Below are 12,357 nucleotides of genomic sequence, written 5' to 3' on the forward strand. Positions count from 1 at the left end.
TAAGAGAGTGAGATGGAGAGCTCTGGTGGACGCCCTATGCCCCTCAACAGGGTGAAGAGGACTAACTAAACCTGGATTCAAAAATACTAATTATGGATAAAGGAACCCTGTATATTTATCTTATGTCTGGAAATCAACAATAATTGTGTTTTTGAGGGTTTGTAATTCTTTAAACCTAATAATGTCCTAATGCTGAAAGACTGCTGGATTGCCTAGCTGGATAAGAGCTTTACGTCAATATCTGTCCAAGACTAAACTTGACATTTAAGCGCCAATCTGTTCAGCAACACTTTTAGAATATGAATCAAGTGAGTTTCACAAGCAATCATGATGACCCTTGTTGTACAAAGTGTAGTCTTCATCAGCACACTGAAAAGGTCTAAAAAAAATAAGGTTGTCCTGTCTTTGGGAAAGGATGCTGACACTAAACACACACACACACACACACACACACACATACACACACACACACACACACACACACACACACACACATCTCTATCACGTCACCCCATTACCACAGAGACTCAGAGAAGAGATGGATAGTATATTCATTTCCTATCAGTGGTGAAAACTCTGTGGCATTGCATGAATGTTGTTGATTTGTTGTTACTTCCTGCTCTGAATGGGCCATAACCTCTTAGGAGATTCAAGCAGTTGATATAGAGGGATGTGGGGGCATTTCCTGGCATACACACACACACACACACACACACACGCACACACACACACACACACACACACACACACACACACCTAACACCACAGTGTGAGTAATGAGACCCTCAGATACTCTTTCCCCACTATTACAGCAGAGCAGACCCAGTCTGCCAGGACCAGCAGACCACCACACACACACACACACACACACACACACACACACACACACACACACACACACACACACACATACACATACACACGTGGACCTGTGTGTCAGAAAGGCCCTCAAGATGATCAGGGACCCCAGCCACCCCAATCAGAAACTGTTGGAGCCCTCACCATCGCCGTCAGGGAAACGGTCCAGAAGCCTCGGGGCTAAACCCCAGAGCTGCAACACAGCTGTGTCCCCCAGGCAGTAAGGCTGCTGGAGAAATACACTGGAAGAAAACTAAAGACTGCCACCCCTCTAACCAACCCCCACGCATACTACAAACATGAACACAATACAGTATTACACTATTACACTACTGATTCTACTACTTCGCTGTAGTACCACTACCATCACTCTTTATTACTTTATTCTACTTTATTACCTTACTTAGGCAGGCAGGCAGGCACGTTTATTTGGATAGCACATTTCATACAACAAGCAAATATAAGAAATAAATAGCTAAAACATTTAATAAGACAATAGTTAATGGAAAAAATACATTGATAGAAGTTTGTGTTTAATCATAACTGCTGCAAAACATGAAGGTGATTTTGTATCTTGCTGCAATACCAATGTTGTTGAACCTAAGCCAAACTCTTGGATACCTGTAGGCTACATTGGATGTAATAAAAGTCATTCTGATTCTGATTCTCTATACGGAACTACTACCCACTACTGGATTACCTGTATACCATTGGACTAATTTACTACCGTACTGTATTGTATTATACATATCATCGTACTTTGCACACACACACACAGGTCACACACACACACACACACCCCACACACACATAGGTCATACACACACACACACACACACACACACCCACACACACACCCCACACACACACACACACCCACACCCACACCCCCCCCCCACACCCCCCCCACACCCCCCCCCCCACACACACCCCCCCCCCCACACACACACACACACCCACACACCCACACCCCCCCACACACCCACACACACCCACACACCCCCCCCCCCACACACACACACCCACCCCCCCCCCCCCCCCCCCCCCACACACACACACACCCACCCACACACACACACCCACACACACACCCACACACACACCCCCCCACCTTGGAGTCAGCTACTTTGGTGAGGCCCAGCTCAGTGATGAGGCGGGTGACCTTCTCCTCCTTGGCCTTCTGGGAGATGGAGGCTGGGAGGCGCAGGGCCGCGGAGAAGCGGAAGTTCTCCCTCACAGTCAGGGTTCCCATGACGACGTCATCCTGACACACAGGGGGGGGGACACAGTCAGGTGTACACACACACACACACACACACACACACACACACACCCACACACACACACACACACACCCACACACACACACCCCCACCTTGGAGTCAGCTACTTTGGTGAGGCCCAGCTCAGTGATGAGGCGGGTGACCTTCTCCTCCTTGGCCTTCTGGGAGATGGAGGCTGGGAGGCGCAGGGCCGCGGAGAAGCGGAAGTTCTCCCTCACAGTCAGGGTTCCCATGACGACGTCATCCTGACACACAGGGGGGGACACACAGTCAGGTGTACACACACACACACACACACACACACACACAGACATACACACACACACACACACAGACATACACACACACACACACACACACACACACACACAGACATACACACACACACACACACACAGACACACACACACACACACACACACACACACACACACACTGTGGCAAGAAAAGGTATGTGAAGTTTGTGAACCCTTTGGACTGACCTGGTTTTCTGCATTAATTGGTCATAAAATGTGATCTGATCTTCATCTCAGACAAGTATAGACAAACACAAGGTGCCTAAGCTAATAACACACAAGCAATGATATCATCTAGCATCTCTACTGAACACACCCATTGAACATTCACAATGCTGGTGGGAAAAGTAAGAACCCTTGGATTTAATTAAAAAATAATGTTTTTTATCAATAACATGCGTTTATGATCTAATCTTCACATCAACAACCAAAAAATAGTATGAGGGAAATGCAATGAACTGATAGACCAAGCCCAAATCTAAGCCCCATGTCCAGGTAAAAAGATCACTTATAAGTAATCCTATAGTTAGTTAATAATAAAGCCTAATGCTCAAAAGCAAGTGCCTATAGCCCCTGCACTGACAGTATCAGAGATGGTTCTGAATTCAGTACATCATAACATAATAGATCATATATGGGGGGTATGCTAACGATATGAATGAATCATATTAGAATTCACGTTTCACGTATTGGGTTTATTCGTTATTTATTTGTGGTGAGATGGGTTACAAATAATTTAAATATTAATTATGGGAAACCCTGCCCTGACCCCAATGATGTCACGTGATTGATTGAAAAAAAAACACCCATAATTCATAATCGCGATCTGAAGTAGCCTACACATTGACATGCGTCATAGACGACATGATCGCTTATGACGTCACAAACTGACGGTGGATAACGTTCTAGATCTCACAGCTGAGACAGAGAGTAACACGCACGAATCTACATTTGAGTTGATCGGACACGTTCAGAGAGTTTATTCAACGCGTTGAAACCTCCATTTGATTTCACAGACGTTCAGGTAAGAGCTCTTCAATTGTCTTGGCAGATAACAAGATTATAATCAATCAATCAATCAATCATATAAACAACATATTATATAAGCCAGTGGCGGCCTGGCTATTTAAAAGCCTAGTAATGGCAAAAGTATGTAACGAGGCTGTGACGAGAGCTGTTAATGTTCATGTTTAAATGTACATCAATTGTATTCATTGTCCGTCTCGCTTCTTACGCCACACACACACACACACACACACACACACACACACACACACACACACACACACACACACACACACACACACACACACACACACACGCACACACACACACACACACACACACTTCTTACGCCTTTACGTGTATTTGAAAGCATTCCACGGATTTGAGAAGGACTGCATTCACCCAAGTTTCGTAAGAAATTGGCCCTATCAGTGTAATTTAGTAAATGCAGTATCTGGCCATATGCATATGCATGATATCATTCACCCAAGTTTGGTAAAAACTGTCCCAGTGGCGTCGGAGATAAAAGCGTGTGACAGACGAACGGACACGATTAGAAAGGGGTAGAATTGGACATAATAGGCTAAATTGACCCAAACCCCAACCATTTTAGATGGTTTTCTAGTGTCATTTCGTTCACCTTCGTTTAAATGGGTACAGCTAAATGATAAAAAAAAATAAAAAAAATAATTGGTTAGAAAAAGATAGAATGCCTTACACATATTTCGTTTCAGTTAAGCTCTGTAATTTCAAAGCAATAAAGCAATAAATAAATAAATAAGCAATAAAGCGGCTTGTATAGTGAGACGCTGGGCTGGTCATGCTAGTATGAGGATAATCAAGGTAATGTCCTATAAGATAAGTGTTTCTTGTTTTATTTGAATTGTGTATAATATATATATATATATTTGTATATGGTTTGTATATGTATATATATATATATTTCATTGTAATTCTGTCATTATTTCAACATTTAGCATGGGACCCAGTTATAATTAGCACACGCTCTCTGGTGCAATAACGTTGGTTAATGAAATGTGATTGGTGAATTAGATTGCTCCGATAAAATCAATGGGCATTTGTGTGGGCAATTGAATGTATCTACAACAGTATTATTGTGATTATATCTTATCCTAGCATTAATATTATTATTATTATTATTATTATTATTATTATTATTATTATCTGGAATCTGATGAATCTGAATCTGTGCGCTCCGATTAGAGCCATGGTGATGAACAATGTCATAATCACATTCCAGTGACAACACCTGTTCACCATACTGTCAGACTGAACTGTTAAGTCATTGTGAATTTTTTGCTGTTGTTCTAAGATTACATTCATGATTTCATCTTCAGTTGAATCTTAGGAGTAAGCGACCATGTTTTGCACTTATATACAGTGTGACTAACTGTCCTATACCATCATAGAGTGTAAGAAAAGATTCAGAACAAAGATTAGGCCTATAGTTATCTATAGTTATGACATTTCCTTCTGCTTTGACAGGTTGTTTACATCCAGGACCGTCAAACATGATGTTTTGTCTACCAATCAGACGTGTACTAACTGTGAGCCCTAATGTAAGTATTACTTTAATATATCATTCTGTCTAACTTCATTTGAGGTAGTATGTCATCAATAGTGCAATGGGTTAGGGTTAGGTTAATCTGGCTCAATGTACCAACAGTACACTTATTATACAAACACATAATATCAATCAATCAAATCAATCACAGACATTAGATTGATGGTATAATTGTAGTATTTCTACCTTCTGAAATGATGGTTAGGACTGGTGTTATCAAGCGAAAGGTTCTTTATATACAAATCTGCTGAGATACACTTGTGATCCCTTTCAATTCAATAAAACGAGCTATTAGATATTCACTTTCTATTCTGGACGTACAATTCGCATTTCTCAAAAACAACAAACAGTCAACTTACTGTATATGACGTCTTGCTGCAAGGCATTCTGGAACCTGCAGTTCTACCCATTCTTAGCTTCTACAACAGAAATGTACTTCTTTTTAACTCTCTTAACGATAAATAACAACTCTTAACTGTCAATCAATCATGTAACATATGAATCAATCATGTAAACTTAATATTACAGTCTCTCACTGTCACCGTTCCTTCTAAATATGGGTTTATCTTTTCTGACACCACCAACGACAGGCTGACACACTGATCAGAAACGAGATGGTCCTGAGGGGCGCTATGAAGAAGGAGACTGCGGATGCAGTGAGGCAGGAGAGGGACTCGATCAAGGCCGACGTGAGGTCGAAGATGAAGATGAGGGAGAGGCAGCAGAGAGGAGAGGAGGAGAGGAGGAGAAGAGAAGAGGGGGAGAGGAGGAGGAGAGAGGAGGAGGAGAGGTGGCAGAGAGAAGCTGAACAGAGGCAGCAGAGAGAGGATGATCGGAGAGAGGACAATCAGATTGATGAAGCGATCAACAGATTGGAGAACAGGATGGAGGCGGAGATGAAGGCTCTCTGGGCTGAGCTGAGAAGACTGGGGGAGTCGACTCAGGAGGTGAGATGACATACTGTAGCTACATAATAATAATAATAATAATAATAATAATAATAATAATAATAACCATTATTTGTACAGCACCTTTCCTGCAAACATTGCAGTTCAAAGTGCTTCAATCATTATATAATCATCATTTAATTATTCAGTCATTCAAAGGCAATATTAAAAAGATGGGGTTTTTAGTCTTGACTTGAACATAATGTGCTGAGGTTGCATCCCTAATGTAAACTGGCAGTGCATTCCACAATCTGGGTGCATAAAACGAGAACGCAGCCTCACCAAATCTCCTCTTTTGTACATGTGGTACACATGTATTCAATGTATTCAATGTATTGGTACATGGCTATTCAAGCTTGGTAGGGAATCCTCTTAATTCAATTCAGCCTCTCGTAAGGCTGGTTTGTTTAGGCCTGTTTAGACACAGATGAAGAATCATCCAATAAAGCGTTTGAATCTCACGACGTCACCGCCTCTTAGATTGTAAACATAAGTGCAATATTGTAATACAACTGTGAACATTTCTGGCAGCTACTAGACTGGAATATGAGTGAAATATTGAGATACAACTGTGAACATTCTAAATCTGCTACTGCGACACTTTAATGAATGTGCAACAAGTATTATGTGCAATATGTAAACAACCCATGTTTACATAAGGTTCAGATATAGGAAAAAGTTTGGATATTTATAGCATAGCATAGTACAGAGTATAGAGTACAGCACAGTGTTTTATTGTATAGTAGATAGTGTACATAGCCTTTATTATTGTCAACCAGCTCTTTTCTCTTTTTTGTTTTACCCTTGGCTCTCTTGTTTTTAGTTTTTTTTCCAAGCACCAGGGGAGCCCCCCCTCCTAAATTTCGTTGTACGGTACCTGTACTGTATTAATGACAATAAAGACCATTCATTCATTCATTCATTCATTCATTCATTCATTATCCCACAGAACGACGAGGGCTTGGAGAGATGTGACTCCTCCTCCGTCCTACAGCCGGTCTGGGAGCGCCACCCACACCACACCACCATCACAAAGACCCACGGCGCTGCTCATTACTACGCCGCGACCCCAATCACTGCGTCCTCCTTCCGCCCGCCAAAGCCAAGCGTGACCCAGACCTCAGGTGACCTCAGAGCGAGACCCCCCCAGGTACGCTGCCCCTTCCTGCCCCCGCTCGTCAACCCTCCCCGGCCTGAAACGTGCGCTTCCCCTCCCTGCCTCCCTCGCGCCCTGCCACCTGCACCTCCCATCACTAAAGACAGACACCAGGCAGAGCTCAGACACCCATTCTGCCCTGACCCCAGGCTCAAAGTCGTCAACATAGCGCGCAAGATCTTGATAGAGGAGAAGGAGGAGCGGAAGAGGGAGTGGGCGACAAATATGATGGATCTGGAAGACGAAAGGGAGAGTTGGCTGGCGGAGGTGATGGAGAAGGTGGAGGTGAAGTGTAGGGAGATGCGCGGGGCGATGGAGAGCAGAGGCGACCCTGGAGGTCAACCACAACAGGAGGTACAGAGGATGAGAGTCGGGGAGGACAAAAAGTCCTGGACATTTTTGGACGAAGAAATAAAGAGAGGAAAGGAGAGGATGAAGATCCTTGAGAAAGAGATTAAGGAGAAGGAGAAGGAGAAGAAGCACAAAGTGGAGGCAGAAAAAGAGAGAGAGAAACATCGAATTAAGATCCTGGAGAAGGAGGGAAAGGAAAAGGAGAAGAAGGAAAAGGAAATGGAAAAGGAGGCAAAGAGGAAAGAGAAAGAAGAGAAATTAAGATTGGAGGAGGAGAAAAATATAGAAAACGAACGGATCAAGAACCTGAAGAAAGAAAAGAAAAGAAAGGAAAAGGAAGAGATATCACAACTGGAGGAAGAAAGGAAGAAGGAAAAGGAGAGGATTAAGAACCTGGAGAAGGAGAAGAAGGAGAGAGAACAGGCAGAGAAACTGCAGCTAGAGCGAGAGAAGAAGAGAGACAAAGAGGAGGTGAAGAGCAGGAAAGAAGAAGAAACAAAGGCAAAAGAAAAGGAAAAGCAAGCCTTGTTACAGCTGGAGAAAGTAAAAAAGAAGGTACAAGATATGATCCAGTACCGCGAGAAGGAGGAGAGAAAGACAAGAGAGAAGGAGGAGAAACTGCAGAAAAAGATTGACAAAGAGGTGGCGAACTGCCTGGAGAAAGAGAGGAAGCGGAAGGAGAAGGAGGACAAGAAGATAGCCGAACTGGAGAAGAAGAAAGCAATAGTCGACGAGAAGGTCCGAAAGCAGGCGGAGAAAAACCAAAAGCTTAAACTAAGGATTATGGAAAAAGAAGAGCTGTTCAGGAAGAAGCAGGAGATGAAAGAACAAGAAAAGGAGGACAAGAGGAAGGCAGCTGAATTGGAGAAGAAGAAAGCCATAATTGACGAGGAGGTCCGAAAGCAGGAGGAGGAAAACCGAAAGCTTAAACAAAGGATCTGGGAACAAGCCCAAACCACTGCCAAGATGGAGGTGGAGGAAGTGACATCAGAGGAGGAAGTGACATCAGAGGAGGAAGTGACATCAGATGAGGAAGTGACATCAGATGAGGAAGTGACATCAGATGAGGAAGTGACATCAGATGAGGAAGATTAGTAAGTGTAGAACTTTTAGGTGTAGAACTTCTATAGGTATAGGATTTGGCTTAGGTGGAGAACTTGTCACATTTAGTTAAGGACACCTGAACACGTGGCCGGCCAGGGTTTGAACCGCCAAGCTGCCGACCTTTCGATCCTTAGACGCCGGTTCTACCTCTTGAGCCAGTCGCCCTAAATATGAAATATGACATTTTTGTGAACGCATGTTTACTAGATTCTGACCCAGTAATCTTAGAACTGAAGCTAACCACTGTGCTTCTATTGCAGTGATTCATCTGACTACTAACTTTGGGACGGTGTGGCGGAATAAAATAAAAAAAAATACAAGTGAAGAAAAAACAAAATAGTCTTGGGGGTACCTCTTCAAAATACAGGAGGGTGCCCTGTGATATCCCTTGAGCTATTTTCAGATATTAACCCCTTCATGCCCAAAATGCAAAATACTCAAATCAATCAAATGCATCAAATTGAGGTACCCCCAAGCAACGAGAAACAGCAGAGAAAGAAAACTGTACCTGACAAACAAGGTTCAACCCCATGGCTCCTGGACTAAGAGGAAGAAAAAAGAGATGGAAATAAAGAGAAATCTAAAAAAAATTCTCAACCTGGGGTTGTTTCTGTCTCTGAAGACTCGCTCTTTTCTTATTGCTCTTTCTAAAAACCAAAGATTTGCCATTCCGTACGAAGGTGGCTAACTTTCTAACCACAAAATAAGACACACAGACACACACACACACACACACACACACACACACACACACACACACTCTGACACCACCGGTCACAGACACACACAAAATAAGTCAGTCTTAATTTGTATGCAACAGGCAGTCTTAATTAGACTGGTCCTTAGACCCTAACCTGAGAACATGAGACTAGTCTAAGGCTTAGACCAGTCTTAATCTATGTTTATGAGAATATGAGACTAGTCTAAGGCTTAGACCAGTCTTAATCTATGTTTATGAGAATATGAGACTAGTCTAAGGCTTAGACCAGTCTTAATCTATGTTTATGAGAATATAAGACTAGTCTAAGGCTTAGACCAGTCTTAATCTATGTTTATGAGAATATGAGACTAGTCTAAGGCTTAGACCAGTCTTAATCTATGTTTATGAGAATATAAAACTAGTCTAAGGCTTAGACCAGTCTTAATCTATGTTTATGAGAATACAAGACTAGACTAAGGCTTAGACCAGTCTTAATCTATGTTTATGAGAATATAAGACTAGACTAAGGCTTAGACCAGTCTTAATCTATGTTTATGAGAATATAAAACTAGACTAAGGCTTAGACCAGTCTTAATCTATGTGTATGCCTCCAATTAGCTTTCGTAAAGTTCACATACATTTTCAACCTATATTGTGAATGTTTGAATGATGTATTGAGTATGGACAAGAACAATACAATAATGTGTATGTTCTTAGATGAAACAGATTGTGTTTATTCATTATTGTAACTTAGATGAAGATCAGACCATGTTTTAAGACAAATGTAAACATAAATGCAAAAGGTCCACTGTACTGGACACACTCACACTCACACACACACACACACACACACACACACACACACTCACACACACACACACACACACACACACACACACACACACACTCACACTCACACTCACACACACACACACACACACACACACACACACACTCACACACACACACACACACACACACACACACACACACACACACACTCACACTCACACTCACACACACACACACACACACACACACACACACACACACACACACACTCACACACACACACACACACACACACACACACACACACACACACACACACTGAGTGCATAATTACATTAATATTTTTGGCATTTAGCAGGCGCCCTTTATCCAAAGCGACTTCCAACAAATACAATTGTCTAAGTAGGTGAACCATCTATCACATTGAGGGCATGAGTGCATACACTGATGAGTCATTTTCATCTCGTTACATCATCGTAGCCAAACTAGCTCACCGCTTCCCGATTTGCATGGGTTCGAATGGGATGGGGTGGATTTTCCACAGCAAATTTAAGTATGCTGTGACCTCATATGTCCTGTAGGGGGAGCCCGCCGCCAGTTTAACACTTCCAGATGAAGTAACTATCATTTGTCTGATCTGGCTACTGCAGGCCTACATTATACATTGTTCATTGTTCATTTCAAAGCAAGAAAACAAAAAGTCACATGATTGAAAAACATAAATATTTTATGATGTTGTTGATCAGACCCAAGTTACACCGCAGTGCAGTCTCTAAATGATGATGAGGAAATAATAAACACACATTGAACATATGTGGGAGAGCGCCTGTGGATCAGGAGGTAGAGCCCGAGTCTAATGATCGCAAGTTCTGCGGGTCGGTGGTTCGATCCCCGGCTGGCCCCATGTCAAGGTGTCCTTGGGCAAGACACTGAACCCCTAATTGCTCCCAATGAGCGGGCCGGCCGGCGCCTTGCATGGTAGCTTGCCGCCATTGGTGTGTGAATGGGTGAATGAGGGGCCGTTGTAAAACGCTTTGGAATAAGGCTCTATATAAGTGCAGTCCATTTACCATTTGCAGTCCATAATGTTGTTTAATTTGCCTCTGTATAATTTCATCTGTCGACTCCACCCTACACATACTGCAATAGAATGTACGCAACTGGTGGTGCAGCCATATAGAACAGGTGGAGGGTAGAAAGACAGGCATGGAATGGAATGCAGAATGGTATCAACCCCCCTCTACTGTGTCCCCTAAAAACTTCTATTGCCCCCCTTGTACTATTTCTCTGTTTCTCCAGTGTCTAGATAAAAAAAGTTAGGTTTAGAAGAAGGTGATAGAAGAAGGTTTTTCCTTCTATCAATGGCCCCAGGCTTGAGCTGGATTACTCTTTGTTAAATGTTGGTTATTGCGTATTGGCTAAAACCATAACAATCGGACTACACACTGTGAACGGCGGAATCATACGCTGTCAGACAGGGTTCATGTTATCAAGGAAGCAACTTTTATTGTGGGAATGGTCACATATATAGGATCAGCTGGCTCAATCATTCGTGTCACACAGCTTGTGTCAACCAATCAATTATGCCCCACTCACACTGGGATAGGGATGACTGGAGAGCACACTCATGTCAACACTCTTCCTGCTACGACTGGTGGATTGATGATTCACTTGCTTAGTCAAATGTATTGATTGTGTCGCTTTGGAATAAGGCGTCTGCTAAATGCCAAAAATTTAAATGTCCATGTATCAAACACGTTGTAATGTATAGAACGGAATATGGAATGGTGTCAATCACACGTGATTTGAGAACATTCCTCATTCCATTCCATGCATTCCAAATTAGCCTGTCCTCCCAAATGTCTACCTCCGCCAGCCTCCCCTAACGTAGGACATCTCTGGCTGTGCGGTCCTCTCGATGTCTTGGGTTCAATTGGTATTGATTCCTACTTCAGTATTAATGGATGGTCAATTCATTCCTGCTCCCTAGAGTCTGAGGCTCCATGAAGCAGAGAGAGAGAGAGAGAGGGAGAGAGAGAGAGGGAGGTTAGACCCAAGAGAGAGAGAGGGAGAGAGAGAGAGAGAAGGAGAGAGAGAGGGAGGTTAGACCCAAGAGAGAGAGAGAGAGAGAGAGAGAGGGAGAGAGAGAGGGAGAGAGAGAGAGAGAGAGGGAGAGAGAGAGAGAGATATCAATATTAATGCAACATGACACATACTGCTGTCTCTATTCCTCTGTGGTCGGGAAGCTAAATCTCACTTAAGCCTATTAGACCCATTAGA

Source organism: Nansenia antarctica (genome assembly GCF_963989245.1).
Source record: "Nansenia antarctica genome assembly, chromosome: 17".
Taxonomy (NCBI): domain Eukaryota; kingdom Metazoa; phylum Chordata; class Actinopteri; order Argentiniformes; family Microstomatidae; genus Nansenia; species Nansenia antarctica.